This window comes from Solea solea, chromosome 9, assembly GCF_958295425.1.
Source record: "Solea solea chromosome 9, fSolSol10.1, whole genome shotgun sequence".
NCBI classification, from domain to species: domain Eukaryota; kingdom Metazoa; phylum Chordata; class Actinopteri; order Pleuronectiformes; family Soleidae; genus Solea; species Solea solea.
The window spans coordinates 27,352,947-27,373,695 of NC_081142.1; the positions used below are offsets into that span (position 1 = coordinate 27,352,947).

Below are 20,749 nucleotides of genomic sequence, written 5' to 3' on the forward strand. Positions count from 1 at the left end.
TTGGGCCAAATCAAAGGGGCTCAAACGTGTCCTTTTCTTTAAAGGGGACGACGGAGGAAACTGCCAGTGGTGCAAGAGCCTCAGCACAGCGGCAGCAGCAGCGTGCAGAGACACGGAGAAGAAAAGGCAGGAGTGGATAGAAGTGGCTCAGTCATGACATCGAGATGCATTTGTGGAAAGAGGATTAGTGAAGATTCTACTGCTGTGTCATGAAATGATGTCATTTCAAACTCGTATTTGCATAATTACCTAAAAATGATTTAGGTAAAAATGAGTGTCCAATTTAACTAATACCCATATTGCATGTTTTGAAAATACAAATAGAAACTAATCTGTGGCATTTACATACATGAAACCAACTAAAAAACTTAACTTTAATAAATTTGAACATGCAACAACATTTTTTATGATAGCGCCATGTGGTGACAACGATGAGCTTTTAAATGTGGTAAAACATTACACAACTGTACTTTAAAGTGTGTCTTGTTGAGTTTTGCTACAAACAAAAGATGCTCCACAATAGAATAGAATAGAGAATAGAATGCCTTTATTGTCATTATACAAGTTGTACAACGAGATTTACTTGACTTCACCTTGAAAGTGCATACAGCTAACAACGAAGAACAATAACAACAACAACAACAACAACCAGTGTATGGGTCAAGGACATTAAAAAGAAAAAGTGACCCTAGTTAACGTGAGGTGGGTTTTCAGTTGCAGCGTACTACATTAAAAGGATATACAGCCATCAAATTCTTATTGCACAATATGAAATAGCAGGTCTGTAGCAGGGTTTAAATATAAAAAGTGCATTTCTATGAGACGTGACCCATAGCAGGGTATAAAAAATAATAAATAAGACTATTTCCACAGTATGAAGTGTATTTTTTTTTTTTTTTTTTAACAGTATATGAAATATAGAAATATAAATATCACAGTGTGAGATATGATTTTAGCAGCATATAGAATATAAATATCACAGAGTGAAATGTAATTTTGCAGTATATAAAAATAGAAATATAAACATTTACACAATATGAAAGTGATTTTAGCAGGGTACCATTTAAAAATACAGATATTGCACAGTTGGAATGTAATTTAAGCAGGATAAAAATCTGTATATACAATATAAGTAGTGCACAGTATATAAGTATTGCATAGTGTGGAGTAAATTATTAAATAAATAAGCATTTCAGCATGAAATGTAGAGTATTGCACATGCCAGAATGTGTGAGAGTATGTGGTAGAGGTAGTATGGTCAGTGCATGTCCATGTTCAGTGTGGTTATGGCTCTGGGGAAGAAGCTGTCCTTAAGTCTATTTGTCCGAGCTCGGACACACCTGTAGCGTCTGCCAGAGGGCAGCATGTCGAACAGATGAAAGCCGGGGTGGGAACTGTCCTTAACAATGTTCCTCGCTCTGTTCAGGCAGCGAGAGTGGTAAATGTCCTTTAGGGAGGGGAGAGTGCAGCCGATGATCCTCTGTGCTGCGTTGATGACTCTCTGAAGACCCTTCCTGTCTGCTTCAGTGCAGCTGGCGTACCACACTGTGATGCAGTACAGCAGCAGGCTCTCTATGGAAGAGCGGTAGAAGTTCACCAGCAGCTTCTCATCCAGGTTGTTTTTCCTGAGCACTCTCAGGAAGTGCAGGCGTTGTTGGGCCTTCTTGGTGATCTCCGTGATGTTCGGGGTCCAGGAGAGGTCAGCCGAGATGACAGTGCCCAGGAACTTGAAGGTCTGGACCCTCTCTACACAGACACCGTTGATGTAGAGGGGAGCTGGGTCTGCGCGGTGCCTCCTGAAGTCGATGACGATTTCCTTTGTCTTTGTGGCATTCAGTGCCAGGTTGTTCGCTGAACACCACGTTGTCAACTTTAGGATCTCATCCCTGTAAGCAGACTCATCTCCCCCTGAGATTAGTCCAACCACAGTGGTGTCGTCTGCAAACTTGACGATGGTGTTACCAAGGTGGGTTGGGCTACAGTCATGGGTGTAGAGGGAGTACAGTAGTGGGCTCAGCACACACCCCTGTGGAGAGCCGGTGCTGAGTGTGCGGGTGGAGGAGATGTGGTTACCAAGTTTAACAGTCTGTGGACGGTTCGTGAGGAAGTCTTTTATCCATGAACAGGTGTGTGGGTGGAGGCCTAAATCCACAAGTTTACTGACCAGAATGTCCGGGATGATTGTGTTGAAGGCTGAGCTGTAATCGATGAAGAGTAGCCTCACATAGCTCCCCTGGTGTTCCAGGTGGCTCAGCGCAGTGTGGAGAGCTATGGCTATGGCATCCTCCGTGGATCTGTTTGCTCTATAAGCAAACTGATGTGGATCGAAGGTCTGAGGAAGGCTGTCTTTGATGTGGTGAAGAACCAGCCTCTCAAAGCACTTCATGATGACCGGTGTTAGGGCGACTGGGCGGTAGTCGTTGAGGCTGTCTGTGGATGATTTCTTGGGCACGGGGATGATTGTAGCTGTCTTCAGGCAGGATGGGATGGTGGCTTGAGACAGGGAACGGTTGAAGATGCAGGTGAAAACTTGTGAGAGCTGGTCTGCACAGGCTTTGAGCACCTTCCCTGGTATCCCGTCCGGGCCAGCTGCCTTCCTTGGGTTTACTGCTCTTAGCACCCGTCTCACTTCAGAATCCTGTACAGTCAGTGTGACGGTGCTGGGTGCTGGTGGCTGCGGAGCCGGTGGGGCTGTATGGGGCTCAGTTTTCTCAAATCTTGCGAAGAAGCAGTTCAGCTCCTCTGCCAGCGAGGCGTCTGGGTTCCCAGGTGTGATGTTACAGCCCCTGAAGTTTGTGATATGCTGTATGCCTTGCCACACCTGTCGCGGGTTGTTATCAGAGAGGTGGTCCTCTATCCTCTTCTTGTAGGCCGACTTAGCATCCTTGATTCCTCTCTTCAGGTCTGCTCTGGAGGCACTGTACAGTTCCCTGTCACCTGACTTGAAGGCAGCGTCACGCTTCCTGAGCAGCATTCGGACCTGGCTGGTCATCCAGGGTTTCTGGTTGGGAAAAACCCTGATGCTCTTTTCCACAGTGACGTTCCCAATGCAGTACCTGATGTATGACAGTACTGCTTCTGTGTGCTCTGCCAGGTCCTGGTGTTCAAATACCTCCCACTGAGTGTTCGCATAACAGTCCTGTAGCTGAGAGAGTGCATCGTCCGGCCAGGTTGTAACAGTCTTTTTGAGAGGTGTAGTTCTCCTCCTGAGAGGGGTGTATGCCGGGGTAAGGAGCAGAGAGAGGTGATCTGACTGGCCTAGATGAGGTTGTGGTATGGCTCTGTATGCATGCTTGATGTTAGAATAGACATGATCCAGTGTGTTGCACCCCTGGTTGGACACTTAACGTGCTGAAAAAATTTCGGAAGAACCGTCTTAAGGTTCGCCTGATTAAAATCCCCAGCTATAATGTGAACTCCGTGTGGGTGCGCGCGCAGCTGTGTGTTTATTGTTTTTAGCAGGCTAGCGAGAGCTATGCTAACGTTAGCATCCGGAGGTATGTATACAGCTGTAACTATCACTACTGTTAGCTCTCTGGGTAAATAATGTGGTCTGCATTTAACTGACATGTATTCTATGTCCGGGGAACAGTGTTTATCTATGATTTTGCTATTGTTTGACCAGTCATTATGTACGTAAATGCAAAGACCTCCTCCTCTGCTCTTACCGGAGTCTTGGTTTCTGTCCCAGCGGTGGAGAGAGCGGCTAGCTAGCTCTACTGCGGCGTCGGGGATCCGCGGGTGAAGCCAGGTTTCGGTTATAATCATAACACAGCAGTTCTTAACATAGCGATTCCCAGCCAACTGTAGTTCCAGCTCGTCCATCTTGTGAACCATAGATCTCGCGTTTGTGAGGAACAAGCTGGGTAGGGGAGGCTTGTGTGGCTGTGTCCTGAGTTTCACCAACAGGCCTGACCGGCGTCCTCGCTTCTGCTTTCTCTCCCTCCGCCGTCTCCGACGCCTGCCGGACCCGATAACAATCCACGGAGAGCCCGGTTGCCTCGCGACGTCGTCGGGTATATTGTGAGTTCGTTGAAAGTCACTTGTGGTGGGTAACTTATGCCTAAAACCAACGTCGAGTAAGTCCTGACGGCTATAGCAGCGATTTGAACACGTACTTACGAAAAACACGAACGAAAAACACAGAAAATAGCACAAAAAGGGAGAGCCGTGAGCCGCTGCGTCCGTGCGCGCCGCCATCTTGGACCTTTACATCATGTCATGAAATGATGTCATTTCAAACTCGTATTTGCATAATTACCTAAAAATGATTTAGGTAAAAATGAGTGTCCAATTTAACTAATACCCATATTGCATGTTTTGAAAATACAAATAGAAACTAATCTGTGGCATTTACATACATGAAACCAACTAAAAAACTTAACTTTAATAAATTTGAACATGCAACAACATTTTTTATGATAGCGCCATGTGGTGACAACGATGAGCTTTTAAATGTGGTAAAACATTACACAACTGTACTTTAAAGTGTGTCTTGTTGAGTTTTGCTACAAACAAAAGATGCTCCACAGCACCACTACTGGTCCAAATCTCCACAGCGTCCACTAAGTTACCTTGAAATCCGTACGTATCATTTAGTTAAGCATTTTAACTTCCTGGCAACTTAGTTCAAACGTTTCTCCTTCATTTGTTTCAAAAGTAAAAAAAAAAGCAGAAGAAAAAGGTCAATAATTAGAAATATACTTGACAGACAGTGGCTGACTGCAGGAGAATTTGCCTCCTGGAGATCACCAAGGAGACTGAAATGAAGGTTAATCACCACAGAGCTTTTTACATGAATAATCCCGTACTCCAGATCTCACTGAGCATCTGTAAAAAAACACCCTCTGTCAGCATAATTGTGCCTAACCTGTGCCCCGCCATGCTTAAATCTGTAAAATATCACATAAAACAGGAACTTGATGAGGAAAGTGCTGAGCTCGACATTAGGCAGGTTTCGCTGATTTCCCCGGGTTCGTAAAAAAACCTCAAATGTGACTGCTGGAATGTTCGGGAGGATCAAACCTGAATGATATAAATAAAGACATTTTTAGCCACTTTACTGTTTGACAGTACATCATTTTTTGTTTTAGACGTTGCTCCATTATCCACACACACACACAGACATATTACACATACTCAGCCACAACATTCATATTTGACATTCAACATACACCGGCACACCTATATTCAGTCATAAACCTGCATACACACACATACAAAACTACTGTATAATCCATAATCAATAAAATAATAATAAATAACACAAAAATGATTTAAATAATTAGGTTTACAGATACCTGCATCTGTTAACATACATATCATTTTTTTGTATAAATTACATACATTATTGTTATTATTATCATTATTATTATTATTTGTTATAAGTATTTAGAAGTTAAGTTGTGCTATACTGGGTTACATTTTAATCTCTTTTAATTATTAGAATTATATTAATTCAACTCCAAAATGGGCAGCAGATATCACGTGTCACACTTTATAAGCTCTAGGTTTCGCATGAACAATAAATGCAGAGCTGTTCTTTGTGTCTCTGATTCATCTCTTCTTTTATCACCTCTTCAGTGTGATGTGATGTGATTACACGGCCGCGTAAAGTGAAGCTGCCTCTCAGAGTGAGGAGCTGCTACATCAGTGATGATATTCTGCCCCTTAGTGGAGGAAGTGATCCATAGCCTGAGAGAAACAGGGAGAGCACGAGGCTGCATGTTCACAGAGGGAGGAGCAGCAGGAGCAGGAGTGTGAAGAACATCTGCAGCTTCTGTCTTTATCCAGCCTTTGATGGACCAAAGCCTGTTTCAGTCCAGCACTGAAACAGTTTCCTCAACAGGGATTAACCAAGCTGTCATTTAATTCACGTGTAATCCCTTCACCACACGAAATTCACATCTATATGCTTACAGATTCTCTGAAATCACTACTCATGATCCACCTTCATAGACTTAATGTCCTTTAATCTTGTGTTTCATTGTTTTACTTACATTTTGCCCGGTTTTTTTTCCTTCATTATTTTTATTATTATTATTATTATTATTATTATTATTATTATTGTTATTGTTATTATTATTATTATTGTACACATAACATTATTATATACAGTACATCCAAGTGGTCCGTGTTACCAAGCTGTAATGGCCTTTGCTCACCACACATTTTCTCACGTTTTATTTGCACGTTAATCTTCGATACTCGACTTTTGCTTTTAGAAGGTTGATTTTTACAAAGTTCTGCACCTGACAGGTACATACAGTATCTAACCAATCAGAAAGCATAGATGCACGCTGATTTCAAACAATCCAGAGACCATACAAAAATTAACAGAGTCTTCTGGGTTCTTATTGATGCCAAAAAGGAAGTAAAAATATAATGAATAGCCTCTAGGTGGCAACCCCACTGGTTGCAAGAGAAACTTTTGTTGAATTCTATGGGAAATTTTGCTTCTACAGTTTACTTGATACAGCATCAGTCAGCAGTCAAGATTATAGGTGATGTCAATTGGCTTAACTGCATCGTGCTTGGTGAGAACAGTGAGGATACATGAAAAGTAATTAGCAATTTTGTGCTATTTCATTTCATCACTGTTGACGCACAAAGGCCTTAAGGGCGTCAAATATTGGGAAAACCTGACATGACCATGATATGCATTTCTACAATGTAGTTGTGATATTTATTGTGATATGACTGTCATAGGGTCACACGGTGGTGTAGTGTTTATCAATCTTGCCTTTGCAGCAAGAAGACCCAGGTTTGAGCCAGGGTTGGAACAAGGGCCTTTCTGCATGGAGTTTGCATGTTCTCTGGCTTCCTCCCATCCAAAAACATGCAATATGGGGATTAGGTCAACTGGACACTCTTAATTGACCATAGGTGTGAATGGTTGTTTGTCTCTATATGTGGCCCTGCGATGGTACCCCGCCTATCGCCCTATGTCAGCTGAGATTGGCACAGCGCTCCCCACAACCCTCGTGTGGATGGATGACTGTCATGGTTAGGGTTCTCCTCCGTTTATGTGTCACTGTGGGTCCCATGAGGGTTAGATTCGATCTGACAGTGTGGGTCCCAAGTGTGTTTGTCCCTGGTTTCCATGGTGGCCCGACCTGTGTTTGCTCACTTTAAGCTTGCGCCCACTTCGTGCCCTTTTGAGGCTACGTGGATACTAAGTGAGTGTACTGAGTGGGCATGAGCTCGAAGTGAGCAAATTATGCAGGTCCCATGTGGTTTCAGTAATATCGTCCCCAGATGGGAAGCCCATGTGGACAAACACGGGAGGGGCCACCATGGAAACCACGGACAAACCCGCTTGAGACCCATATTGTCAGCCCCAATATAACACTTAAGGTGTCTGACACTGACATGCTGGCTGGGGAGTTACTCTTTGTTGTTTTTGTCAGATAAACACTCTAAACTTGGTCGGTCTTGTCTGTGTTTCTGTACACTGGGTCCCGAACTTTATTGCCCCTTAACAATGACGAAATGTAAGAATTTTCTGAAAACGATTGAAATCTTTTTGAAAGATTTATTCAATGACTGAGTCCCTGTGAAACTGAGTGTATCAGCGGTTACTGGTCATTGGCATGGAAGTGAGAACTGTGTCAGTTTTGTCTAAACGCCTTAACTTATGTGACTAATGCAATAATGACCGTTAAATTCTAAACTGATAAAGAATCAGATCATTTACAGAAATACAAAAAGGGATTGTTTATTTCTTTTTAAAGAAATGAATGGCGGACAATTGTTGATACAGCTACATAGTGTCAATCATCAATAAGGTGGTGCCAAATATATTTAAACAGATTCATTTCACTCACTTTATGAATTCTCATGGTGGCACTCATCACATGAATGAGGGTAAACACAAAGTTAGCCGACATGGAGATAATCGTGAAAGCAAGGTAACAAGTTATGTTATCATTACATCATCATTTATATCCTCTAGATATTGTTTCCTATCATTTTTATGATATGAAACTTGTCTTTTAATATTGATTATTGAATCACTGCGATCACTGGACCCCTTCTTTGTGAAATTGGCTGCAGACTAGATAGCCAAGCCGCTGTCCTTTAACCTAAGCCTTAATTGTAATAAAATAAAATAAAATAAAAGTCGGCTTTTGTACTTCCTCTGCTAAATGGAGGTGAACCTTTGGAAGTTAACAACTATAGGCATATTTAATTTCAACTATGTGTCCTGGCAACAAGTTTTGTTTATTTAATTTTGATAGTCAGTGACCAACTGAAGCTGTTTTTAAATTCAAACGGTATTTTAACAGATTTCTGGTTTTTGAAAAGCAACACAGTGCTGTTACTGTCAATTATACACATACATGATTAAAACACTACTCCAGATTGTCATCATCTCAGTCTGTCCACCTCCTCTTTTCTTAAGGTCTCTAAAGCCCCTTTTCTACTTATGATCCCAGCTCACCTCGGCACAGCACGGTTAAGGTTGGTTTTCCACTAGAAAATAGTACCTACTCAAAGTGGGCGGAGTCATCGCTGCACGGCTGCATGAAACTGCCGTGACTTTGTTTTACACGTGATACAAACGAGTGACCAGTGACTTGTAAAGAAGTTGTTTTCCGTGTAACTGAATCATTAGAATCAGTGACTTAAAATGTTTGTTCAGTACTTCCTCCATGACTGGAGCACAGACTCCGTCTGACACAGTCACTGGACTGAAGTACAGTTAACCCAGTACAGTACAGTACAGATTAACCCACATTTTTATGATTGTTAAGTCTTTTTAACTGATCTATAGCTCGGCATTGTTCGGCTTGATTCTTGTGTCGGACGTCTCTTCCTTTGACGGCACTCTGACCAATCAGTGGCCGGCAGTCTGGTGACGTCATGCATAGAACATACTCAGCTCGCTTGGAACCTCGCCGTAGCAGGTACTATTGTAGTGGAAACACAACTTAACTGTGCCGTGCCGTGCCAAGCCGAGTCGGTGGAAACATGCCATAAAAGGAGTGCCGCAGGGCTCAGTCTGAGCACCCATTTTATTCTCTATTTATATTAATAATCTTTGTGACAACCTGTCAAACACCATGTACCATTTTTAGGCCGATGACACGGTACTCTACACTGACATTCTGTATGTGAATGTCTTCAGTCTCTAAATACTGTTTATCGCTGTTCTTTAACCCTTTAACAAGCAGCGCATCACAGACGACACTTATGTGCAAGGGCACTTTGCATTACCGTAAATATGCAACGGTTTGTGCTGATGGAAAAATTCCAAATTTGGTTTCTGAGAGCTGAGAAGTTGAACGTCAAAACCAACCTGTGGTGATTACGGTAATTATACTCACACTGTTGCAGGAAGCCGGTAAATCAGTGTCTTTGTCACCAGAGAGGAAAGAGTTGGAAAAACACCTGTTTTAGAATAGTTTCCATTTTTTGGCCCGTTTCTGGACATTGAGACAAACATATACTATTATTATACTGTTAATATCTCAAATTTAACTCACAAAATCTGGTGTTTATGTACAACTGCAGTGTTTGGTTTTGTTTAAAATATAACTTTTTCTTCATTTTAAATTGTTAATACACTATTTTAACATGCAGCAAATTGTTAATAACAGATATTGAAAGTTATTCTTGAAAAATGGGCAAAAGCACTCACTCTTAGGACATGTTCTGGCCCTTTTATGGTTAAAATAAGCAAAGGAAAGTCCAGACGGACATTTTGAGGCTTAGGTGTTAAAGGTTAAGGTTTTCTTCAGGTTGCAGTCACCTCACTCATCACTGTGATTTGTATGCCAAACCTGAGTGTCCTTCTTTGAGTACGACGATGTATTCTCACTGGATGACACTGGGTTGGTTCCATCTTATTTATGCTCTCTGCTACAAAGAACTAGCAGCCGTTAAACATTACGATCTTCACTTGATTGTTGACAGAGTTTGGATTGAATTGGGGAAATGAGCATTCAGTTATTTATCGCTGATGTACAGCACTTTGTTGTTGTTTTTAAAATGCTTTATAAATAAAGTTGGATTGGATCGGATCCGATTGAAGAATCCATTGAATCCTGTGTTTTTAATTGTTACTGTGATCTCAAGGAATGCACTTTGTAATTGCCATTAAATGATTGTCTATTTCAATGTAGTGTCTGTAATCTGGCTTTTGAACTTATATTTATTATGACGCGTGTTGCTCACCTGGAAATGAGATCTCAATGGGACTTTTTCTGGTTAAATAAATGGATCTAACATTTTATTAATCATTTAACAAGTTTGTGTTACCTTAAAATAGTACTATTTTTTAATAGATGCTGTGCAAACAAGTTTGATGAAAATTTGATGATTATCAAAACAAAGGCAGTGACTAGCGGCAGCAACATTGAGTTTACAGCCTCTTACGCACGTAAATGCTGTTAAAGTTAATTAAAGCAGGAGTAGGCGGTGAAAAACAGTAGAGGTTTGAGTCAATGCTCGAAACACCTCGCTGAATGAACGCGGACAGATGCAACATAAGCTTTATTTATGTATTCTGTTCATATGTTGGGTTATTTGACGTGGACACAACATACCATTGCATTAAACAGCTCTGTAAATTGCATGTTACATTAGGTTCCATCTGTGAGTAAAGTTTTATTACAATTATTGTCCGACTCTCTTCTTTATTCAGTTTCTGGTTAGTGAAGTGAGGTGTGCAAACAGACAATAGGAGACTCAAAAAGCAACAGTATTTCTTGTAATCCCACCTGTCCCTGCTTTATAATGTATAACCTGATGGTCTTTACATACACAATAGACTGTATATATGCCCTTAAATGAAGATCTCTGTTGCTATCTCATTCTTTTATCAAACTAAACTGCAGAACAAATCTGGTGAAAATGATGTGATTTTGAGGTTACAACAATAATCCATTAAATGATTGAGCTTTAAGAGGGAAAGCACAGACACCAGCAAATATTTACAGATTATTCAGCAGAATGACTGTTTCTAAGATATTTCACAGCAGTGTTCACCACACTTTCTATACTGTATAAGGACATGCTTTTTTATTGCAACTTATTGTTACACAAATCACAAGATAAATGGTGACACAAGCAAATTTGGTGCACAATGTATCTACTAATTTACAGCCATTTCTGTAACACCTATTATTTTGAAATGTAAACAAATTGAAAAAAACAAATAAAAAACATGGGGAAAAGTCTTTGGGAAAGACACCTCTGGACATCACTTGAGCTTCTCATTTATTTCCAGTTTCAACATTAAAAAAAGCTCTTGGATGTGAATGGAAAGTCAAACAAAGACTGCAAACACTAGTTGCGTATCAGTGATTCTGTTTCACAGTGAAAAATAATCATCAGCCATCCTGTCACTCCCTGCAACCTGCCAAGTGTAGGAGCAGAGGCACTGACACATGTAACTGACATCTCAGATTTAATTTGACTGGTAATCACACCCAGCTAGAGTGTCAGAGCGTTTCACACATCTGAGCTACAGTTTCAGGTGTTAAAGTCAGTAAGAAGACGTACAACTGTGCCTCCGAGCGGTAACACCTTACCAGAGACGCTCATATTGTAGGTTGATTCTCCACCATTATGATTGTAATCATGGTAATACTCGCAGATTCTTTACACGCGTCTGCTTCATTTTCAATTAAAAAACATCCAATGCTCAGTTTGAGCTCAGTTTCATCTGTGCGTAAACACCGCGACGCTGCATGGCACCATTTTCAGAATCATAAGCTGATAATGTAGTTATCCTACATCCTACAACGACATCCTAAAAGACCAAGGACTCATCATTCAGTCATTCTTTGAGCGTCGGTGAAACGTCAATATAATTTAATTTACTTAGACATTGCTAAGCTTTGTAGTCCTCTGTATGTCTACTGGAATTATGGATATAAAACACCAGGAAAGTGTGTTTCCACATTTTCAATGTCAAGGTGAAGCTACAACTGTTGACTGAAAAATGTTATTAATCCAGAATAGTTATTGGTAGGGATGATACGGTGACTAAATGAATCATGCATCTCAATAAAAAGCACTGACTGAAAATTATTGTCACAATCATAAGTGTGGGAAATTGTGAGCAAAAATGCCGATAAGCTCGTCAACATGTAGCCTGCATCTTTCCAAGACATCCTGTTAAACGCAGGGTGGGCGGGGACAAGAAAGTCAATCCTCGGGGAAACACGAGATCTAAACACACAGTCACATGGAGCTGATAGACTCCGTCAACACTGTGTCAACTCATTTGATAAGTAATAGATATTTGAATATGTGTGCATTGGTCTTTTGTTCTCAGAAACCTGATTAATGTCGCTAGGAAGATACTTTAGTTTTAAGTCCCAAACATTTATGACCCAAAGTTGTGTTTTTATGATGGTTTACAAATGATTTATGGATGTAAAATATAGCCTCCACCCACTGTTTCCCAACACGCACACCTCATGGTGACGTTTTTTAAGACATTATAAAAATCAAATGAGAAGGAGAAGCTCTTTTTGCAACCAGCAGTGTTGCCCCCTTGTGGCTCTTCAAGATATTGTTATATTCTGCTTGACGACAAGAGGGAAACTGGAGGACTACATCCATTGTTTTTATTTACCGTCTGCGGGTGAGACGTCATCATCCTAACAAGTTAGAGACCTTCAGACTGTAAGTGTTGGTGACACTTTCTTCTGTATTGCCCTGTAGAACCTGATAATCTAATCATTTCCCAATAATGTGATCATCACTGTGCTGATGATTGTTCCAATATTGGGAAGTGCTTACATCATCAGGTTTTCATGCATGTTTCATGGATTTATGAGGAGATTATTATTATTATTATTATTATTATGATTATTATTATTATCACAGTACATTATTGAGAATTACAGTATCAGGTTCTACATGGCCTTATTATGATGACACCAAATGACATTGTCTGTTCAAAATTTGGAAATGTTTTGGTGCATGGATGATGACAGAATGGAAAGGTTGTTCAAGTTTAAACCTGATAAGCTTGTGTGCTTTGTGTGTAAAGCCTGGGAAAAAAAAGGTCAGCAGGGATTATGTGTTTAGTAATTGGTAATTCATGTTGTAATTTGGTTTCTGGTTTGCGTTTTTTTAACTGGACATATTCTCTGTTATCTCACTGATTCTTAAGATTTTAGTTTTCAATGTTGTATTTTTACTGCCAGTATTTTATTTATTTGTATTGTCTTTTTCTGATCTTTAACCATGTACTCTAAGGTGACCTTGAGTGCTTTGAAGGGCACCCTTAAATTAAAGGTATTATTATCATTATTCTTATACGTTTACAGAATTTGGACAGACAAATGTTCCACCTCAATCCACCGCTCAGTGAGAACTCACCCGTTGAAGCTCTGACTCCACATCATTGATCTTAAAGGAAAACTCAGCTGTAACAAAAACAAATAGTTCATGTTGTAATTGAATGCTGTTAATAAAGCAGACGAGCAGAACATCACTGATCACATGAGGAACAACTCTCTGTGCAAATCTCTGTGCTTTTGAGTCATCACTGAGATCCACTGACATTATTATTTGCACAAAACATCCAAACACAGACTCAAGGACATGTCGGATGAGCGGGATCAAATTAAGTGTTGGAATGATTGACAATGACTGTATCGTCACTTCCTTCACCACTGCTGCATGTGTAAAAAATAACTCCAACAATAATAATGATGTTAACAACAGCAAAAACATGTGTTACATGTTTTTTTTTCTGTGTTTATGAAAATCCAGTTGATAAAGTGATGATTACCTTTAGTTTTCTTATTATTTTTAAAGCTATACATCATATGCTATGCATGAGCATTGCAAGTGTTTGCAAAAAAATGTTTTATGTTATTCTATGTGGAGCTGCTTTCAGATGTGCACTGAATTTTGGATAAAATCACTCAATTATACAAAAGGAGCTGAAAGTCAGAAAGAAAAATGTCTGCAAATGTTGCTCTGGACATTTTCTGGATCTGGTTAACAATGCAAGATCATTACTGTAACCAAATCCATCGTCCTAGCCCCAAATCTACGAAGCAAATAACAAGATAAACATAATAAAGTTTAAAAATGTATGAAAAATAACTGTATTACCTCAATCAATGAGGTTAGATTTGTGTGTGTCAACAGCAGAACTTCATATGTTAAGGATGGATTTTGATTTAGGTTGTAAATTATGGTCCAAAGAAGAAATTATTAGATTTTAGTGGGGTTTATTTAATGGCATCAGCAATTATTCCACATGGAAACAGAGTGGCAAAATCTCAAAAAGCCTACTTTGGGAAAAGGTTGTTTATCTTTGCTGACCTCGTCTTCCTCCTCTTGTGTTTGGTCTGTTCACTTAGTTGCCCTGGCTTTCTTCATTTTGTCTCACCTTCTGTGATTGTATACATTGTTATGTATACTTTTTGAATAAAGCCACAAATAAAACAGCGAGGGAAAAGATTTACATTGCATTCCATTTCTGTGTGGGCGGGGCCTAAGTCTATCATTTCCACATTGCTCCCTTTGTGTTCCTAAATCTAAATCTTAAACTTTATTAATCCCCTTAGGGAAATTATTTCTCTGCATTTGACCCATCCTAGGATTAGGAGCAGTGGGCTGCCACACGGAGTAGCGCCCGGGGAGCAATGGGGGTTGGGTACCTTGCTCAGGGGTACCCCAGCCCTTTTGACCTGAGCAGGCGAGGCAGAAAAATCACTCGGCGCAAGTAAAGTGAGACGGATTTGTGCAGCAGCACTATGGCTGAAAAACCGATGAAAAGTTTGTATTTCAATCACAATCACAATCACTAATGTATGTATACTCCACCAAGACTAATCCAGGGATCCCTAAACAGCTGCCTGACTACATGCTGTCATGTGCCAATCACACCTGTTGCTGCTGTTTCCTTTGACATGCAGCTCCAATTGGATGCAGTCTGGACAAGTAACACTCGATTTACAAAACAGAAAAAGTACCAAAGTACCATAGAACACACACATGAGACAGAATCACGTCTTTCTCTTCTGTCCCTCTCATTCTGCGTGTGTGTGTGTGTGTGTATTTATGTGTGAGAGTGGGGGTAGAGAAACTAGGTTATACACCGCAGGGTCTTAGAGACTGCAGACTGTTTTGGTAATTACTCAGAAATCCACAGGGGGCGATAGAAGTTCTGCACTGTAGCTGTAAAACAACTGTTAACCTAAGGAGAGCATATTGAGAAGCATATTGGGAAACTGTGCAGTGTCTGCAGAGGTTTGCACCGTCTGAGTGCAAAGTAGTCGAGCTGAAACAATACTCATCCACTCAATTAGCGAGTCAATAGTAGAAGAAGTAGGGGTGGTGGGATATGTGACGATATTAGATCGTAAAAGACTAGAACATGTTCTACCAAGGCAGAGACATTGTAGTATTGTCTATAGTAGAGCTGCAACTAACGATTATTTTCATAATCAATTAATCTGTCGATTATTTTCTCGATTAATCGTTTGGTCCATAAAATATCAGAAAACCTTAAAAAATGATGATCGGTGCTCGTGTTGATGGAAATGATGATGTTCTCAAATGCCTTGTTTTGTCCACAAACCAAAATGATTCACTTTTAATGATTTCTTTGTTATCAAGAGCAAAGAAATTAAGAAAATGTTCACATTTAAGAAGCTTAAACAATTGGAAATCTTGTTTTAATCATGAAAAAAAGCTTCAAACCGATTAATCGATTATCAAAATAGTTGTCGATTAATTTAGTAATCGATTAATAATCAATGAATCGTTTCAGCTCTAGTCTATAGGGCACATTCTATCATTGCTATTTTATGCTCTTGCGCGGACACTGGGGCTGGGTCGTGAACTTCGGCTCTTTTACGGTAGCGACCAAAATGCTTCGATACTACGCGGTATCGAAACATGTCTTGTTTTGATCCCAAGTTTCGATTCCTACAGAGTTAATCACATGATCCAGATCTGATGATGCTGCCGGTTAGTGGCTGTAACGTTACACGTGGAATACAACACTGTAACGCCCACAGACCGTGTTCATGTGTCTGTGTTGTGTGTTGGGATGAAGGGGCTAAAAATGCCACCGAGGTTGAAAGTGTCGCTCCATTTCAACAAGTTGCTCAGTATTTGAATGTAAGAAGAGCGGAGCGCAGCCATCCACCTCCTCTCAACCACAGCTCTACTGTGGATGTTACACAGCCAGAGCGACCCGACTTAAAATCACCACCAGACTCCGCTTCATGTCGGGGATTTCAACAGGTAAGTTTACGTGTTGTATGTTTGTTAACTTAAATTAACGTCACTGCAACGTAATATGTGCTTAAACTGGGATCCATGTCACGCTAACTTAAGATATTAGTGTGTATCTTTATGTTATGGCTATATACCTAACTAAATGAAAAGCTATGTTAAGCTCTGACCCTGATGTGAGGAGCAGGACTACGCCATTCCGTGTGAATCTGTTCACACTGGCAGAAGAAGAAACACTCACAACTTTTTTATTAAAGGTTTGCAGCCCTTTTCTACAGTGGAGGTGAGTAAACTGTTGCTGATCAGTTAAGCCTAAGTCATCTCAGCCCAGATTATGGTTTTGAGTTATAATAATTGTTATGTTTTGTGTTCTAATGTCAACTAGGGAGATGATAAGACATGTTGATTTTTCTTAAGAACTTCTAAAAAATCTCTGTAAGTTTATGTGAGATCCTTAGTGAAAATGACCTGTCACTTGTTAACAATTGACATGTAAAAATGCATTGAGTGTAAAAATGCCAAAGCTGAAAAATAAAAACTCAGGATTTGTACAATAATGTAAACTGTAATTTTCTTTTTTAGAACTGATAACTTATAAAACTGGCATTGAAAAAAAGTATTGTTTAGGAACCGGTATCGAAGTGAAGGTATCGGTATTGGTACCGGTATCGAAATGTTTTGATTGATACCCAGCCCTAGCAGACACATCATGTTTTTTTAGATTTATTAAATTCCTAAAACTGTTTAAACTAAATTGTGTTAGTTGCAATGTGCTTTTGTCATGTCCATGTTTCCTGCTGCGTTTTCGCTGCTCTTATATAAAGCACGCTGGATTAGCCTCAGTGCATAGAATGTGTTATACAATTTAAATTGCTTTGGGATTTGCTGCTTTTCTCCATCTCAGGTAACAGTTACCTTTTGTTTATTCTTACACAATCATCTTCTTCCTGGCCTCTGGGAAATATTCTGACAGTTTAACACAATAATGAAAAGAATCTGTGGCTGGGTTGCTCTAATGGGAACCGTAATTTGCTTTTAAATGTTAAAACGTGAAAAGCTTGGTATCACCAGGAGGAACGACGTGTGATGCGATTGTATGAAAACATGCCGCCCTGATTTCCTCACCTCTGCAGCATAACTGCAGACCTCGGTGTTCTTGGGTAGATCCACCTGATTACTAAAATATCTCAACTCTGCAGATGCTCCGCGGCTGAGTTTCTAATTCAGGCCAGTCCTCCTGTTTAAGGAGTCCCAGGTGTCTCCAGTTATAGCTGCGTAAGCAGCCGGCCAGGCCAAAACACAGCACACAACTGTTTGCTATGCTGAGTGTTCAGGGATTTCGCGCTTCTCGGTTAAAATGTTTGACCTTGTCAAGTGACATATAATCAATTTGTGGATAACATGGCTCAGACATGCAATTTATTTAGCCGAGCGGTTGACTCCTTTATGCTGGATGGTATAGTGATGCAGTAGAAGGTGTGAGGCGGATAATCTGTCACTAACTCCTCCCTGTAGCTGTGTGAGATCATGCTTAAAGCCCTGCAAGGACCGACGGACTCAATTATGAAGGTCCACACTTTAATTCTAGAATATCTCAGTAATAATAATAACAACAGCACACACACAATTGCTGCTCTGCTGCAGAAACACAGCAGCGTCTCCACATTTGCTTGTTATCTACCGTTATCTACTCTAATTAACATGTTTAAAAAATAATAAAAGGGAACAGCCTTGTTTTGTTTCAGTGGTTGATATTATATTCATCCTGCCCCTGGCCAGTTGACTCAGTTTAGTATAATTTATAGGGCTGCAACAATTAATCGATTGTTAATGAACAACTAAATGAATTGCAAAGTATTTTTAGTTTTTTTTAATATTTAAAACATCATCATTTAGAGCAGGGCTGAAACTTGTCTGGTCAAAAGTTAGGCGGTGGGCAACATGAGTTTCCATCATGATAATAAAATAAAGACATTCATAATGACATATCAGAGAATTTCAAAGTAAAAGTGTTTAGTTTTGATATGGAATTATGAAGCAAAATAAATCCATTCATATCAAAAACAGACAGAACAATTTTAAATTTGGTAAATAATAACAACTGTAAAACACTTAATTTATTAAATGTAACACATTTAATAGTGTAATATTTAGTATTATATTCTATCACCACACGGACATTGTGGGCCATGTTTTTTATAATAACATCAATGATGTGGCGGCCACATGTAATGGATCGGGGGGGCTGCATTTTTGGACATTTTATAGACCAAACAACTAAGTGATTATTCTAGAAAATTATTGAAATTCACATTGATTTAATTTGATAAAAAAAATAATTGTTAGTTGATTCAGTTTGTAAAGAACGAGATGATACGGCTTATAAAGAATAATGGTCGTGAGGCAAAGACACAGTTGAACATACATTTGTTTTCAACTATAAAATAATGCTGGATTGTTTTTGTATATATTTCAATTGGATTGTTTTTGTCAAAAATCAATGATACATACATTTCTGCGTGCATCAAGGACACAATGTCTGAGTAAAGAAATGTCACTTTCTGCAGTTTCTGTCAGGAATTATAATATTACTTCATTCAATTCTACATTCAAATAAGAGTAGAGCTGCAACTAACGATTATTTTCATAATAGATTAATCTGTCGATTATGTTTTAGATTAATCGATCGTTTGGTCCATAAAATATCAGAAAACCTTGATTGTTGATGGTGTTCGTCAAACCTGGAAATGATGATGTTTTGTTTTGTCCACAAACCAAAATGATTCACTTTTAATGATTTCTTTGTTATAAAATACTCACATTTAAGAAGCTTAAACAATCAGAAAATCTTGTTTTAATCATGATAAAAAGCTTCAAACCGATTAATCGATGATCAAAATAGTTGACAGTCGATTCATTTAGTAATCGATTTATTTATTATTAATCGATTACTTAATGAATCGACTATCAACTATTTTGATACTAATTGTTTCAAATAAGAGTAATAATTAAGACATCGTAACAATAAAAGTAATAGCTGAATTGTTGTTATATGAGGCACTGAGACATACTAAGCACTGCCACATTTGACCATTTAACAAAAGGTTCACCTGATAAAATCTATAATGTCATTGGACAGCCTTTTCCAAACAGAAACTCAACTGTTTGCTCCCCACACCAATGTCCGTTGAGAAAATCTATCTGACATTTGACATGACAGCACACAGGAGCTGTTGATCTACTGCTGCCTGCCATCACTAAGTTCAATGTGTTATTTTGTGACTTCTGTGTTTGAATCCTTCACTCAGATTATGTCAGTGACAGAAACTTGATGCAGCAGCAGCTCCTGTGTCCACATGCACGAAAACCACTGATTTTATCTATGGACTTTGGTGTGGGAGAGTGAGTGGTTTACAAACCTCAGTTTCGAGACACAAAAGGCAGGCAAATGGCAATCTAAAGCAGTCAATGCATTCATAAGCTATTATAGACTTGTGCTGAACAGAAGTTTAACTCATTGAGTCTTTTGTGAAGTGGCTACTCTGTTTCCACTGTCAGCCATGTTTTCTTAGAAGGCAAACTTTCCCTTTAACAAGTAATATACAAGAGGAGCAACAACAACAAATAAACAGTACCAACCACAACACTTACAAACATTCAAGTTTTGATTATGCTAAACATGTATGCTGACTTTCAGGGTTTGCTTTAGCCACAAAGTGAACTAAATCATATTAACACAACCTACACTACCAACACTGCAACACTGTGTAAGAACAAGAAAGAGAATGTGCATTCAAGTCGCTCTACATTAAAACATCACATTCAAATTGAATTGCAGTTGTCTTTGTGTCTCCCAGTCCAAATATAAAACATTTATCAGGACACCGCAGAGCTCCAGCTGTTCACTGTTACTTCATATTGGACACATTGAGCGACAGTCACATGAAATGCGCCACAAATGTCTCTGACGACAGTTTAACTTGGCGAATAAACACAAAGCAGGTGCTGTGGTGCGTTCACGGTCACTGCAGTGTTTTCAAAGCGGGACCGCGCCTGGCTACACTCTATCCCTGCGCACATCAAACGGCACCGCAGACCGATAACACGCTCACCTCAGAGTCACGTCCACTCGTGTCCACACAACTTTGTCGTCACTCCGCCTCGCGTCTCATCTCGTGCGCTTCCGTCTGCTTCAGTGCCGCCATTTTGCTTCAAAAGCACGCAGGTGGGTTGGTCGCACTGTGGTCCAGGAGGAGAGACGGATGTTCACGGCGGACGTCACACAGACTCGCACCCCACCCGCACCCCACTTTGTCCCAGAAAAACCACACAGTGCAACAAAGTCAGGCCAATGTCCCTGTAAGTGAAACTGGACGATTCCAGTGTGTTAGCACAGCATATTATTTTAAAGGTCGAGTCCCATTGGCGGATCTAGAGTCGGGTCCAGGGGGGCCCTAGCTGAAGTCTGGTTGGCCCCTGAAGTGCCCTTGTCCTTTTTTTTAGTTTACAAAACTATATTTCTACATTA

At 39.8% G+C, this 20,749-nt stretch overlaps 1 protein-coding gene across 2 annotated transcripts in view; it reads right to left on the reverse strand.

Annotated features, from left to right (window-relative positions):
- znf644b (zinc finger protein 644b) overlaps positions 1-20,438 on the reverse strand; it is a 41,703-nt gene extending 21,265 nt beyond the window's left edge. The window contains exons 1-2 of one of the 2 annotated variants that reach the window (XM_058637408.1): positions 20,334-20,438; positions 13,342-13,388 (exon numbers count right to left, since the gene is read on the reverse strand). The gene's annotated coding sequence lies outside the window, so the exon portion shown is untranslated. The remainder of the gene's footprint in view (positions 1-13,341; positions 13,389-20,333) is intronic. The other variant, XM_058637409.1, reaches the window with a different exon arrangement.
- Between the last annotated feature and the right edge of the window lie 311 nt (positions 20,439-20,749).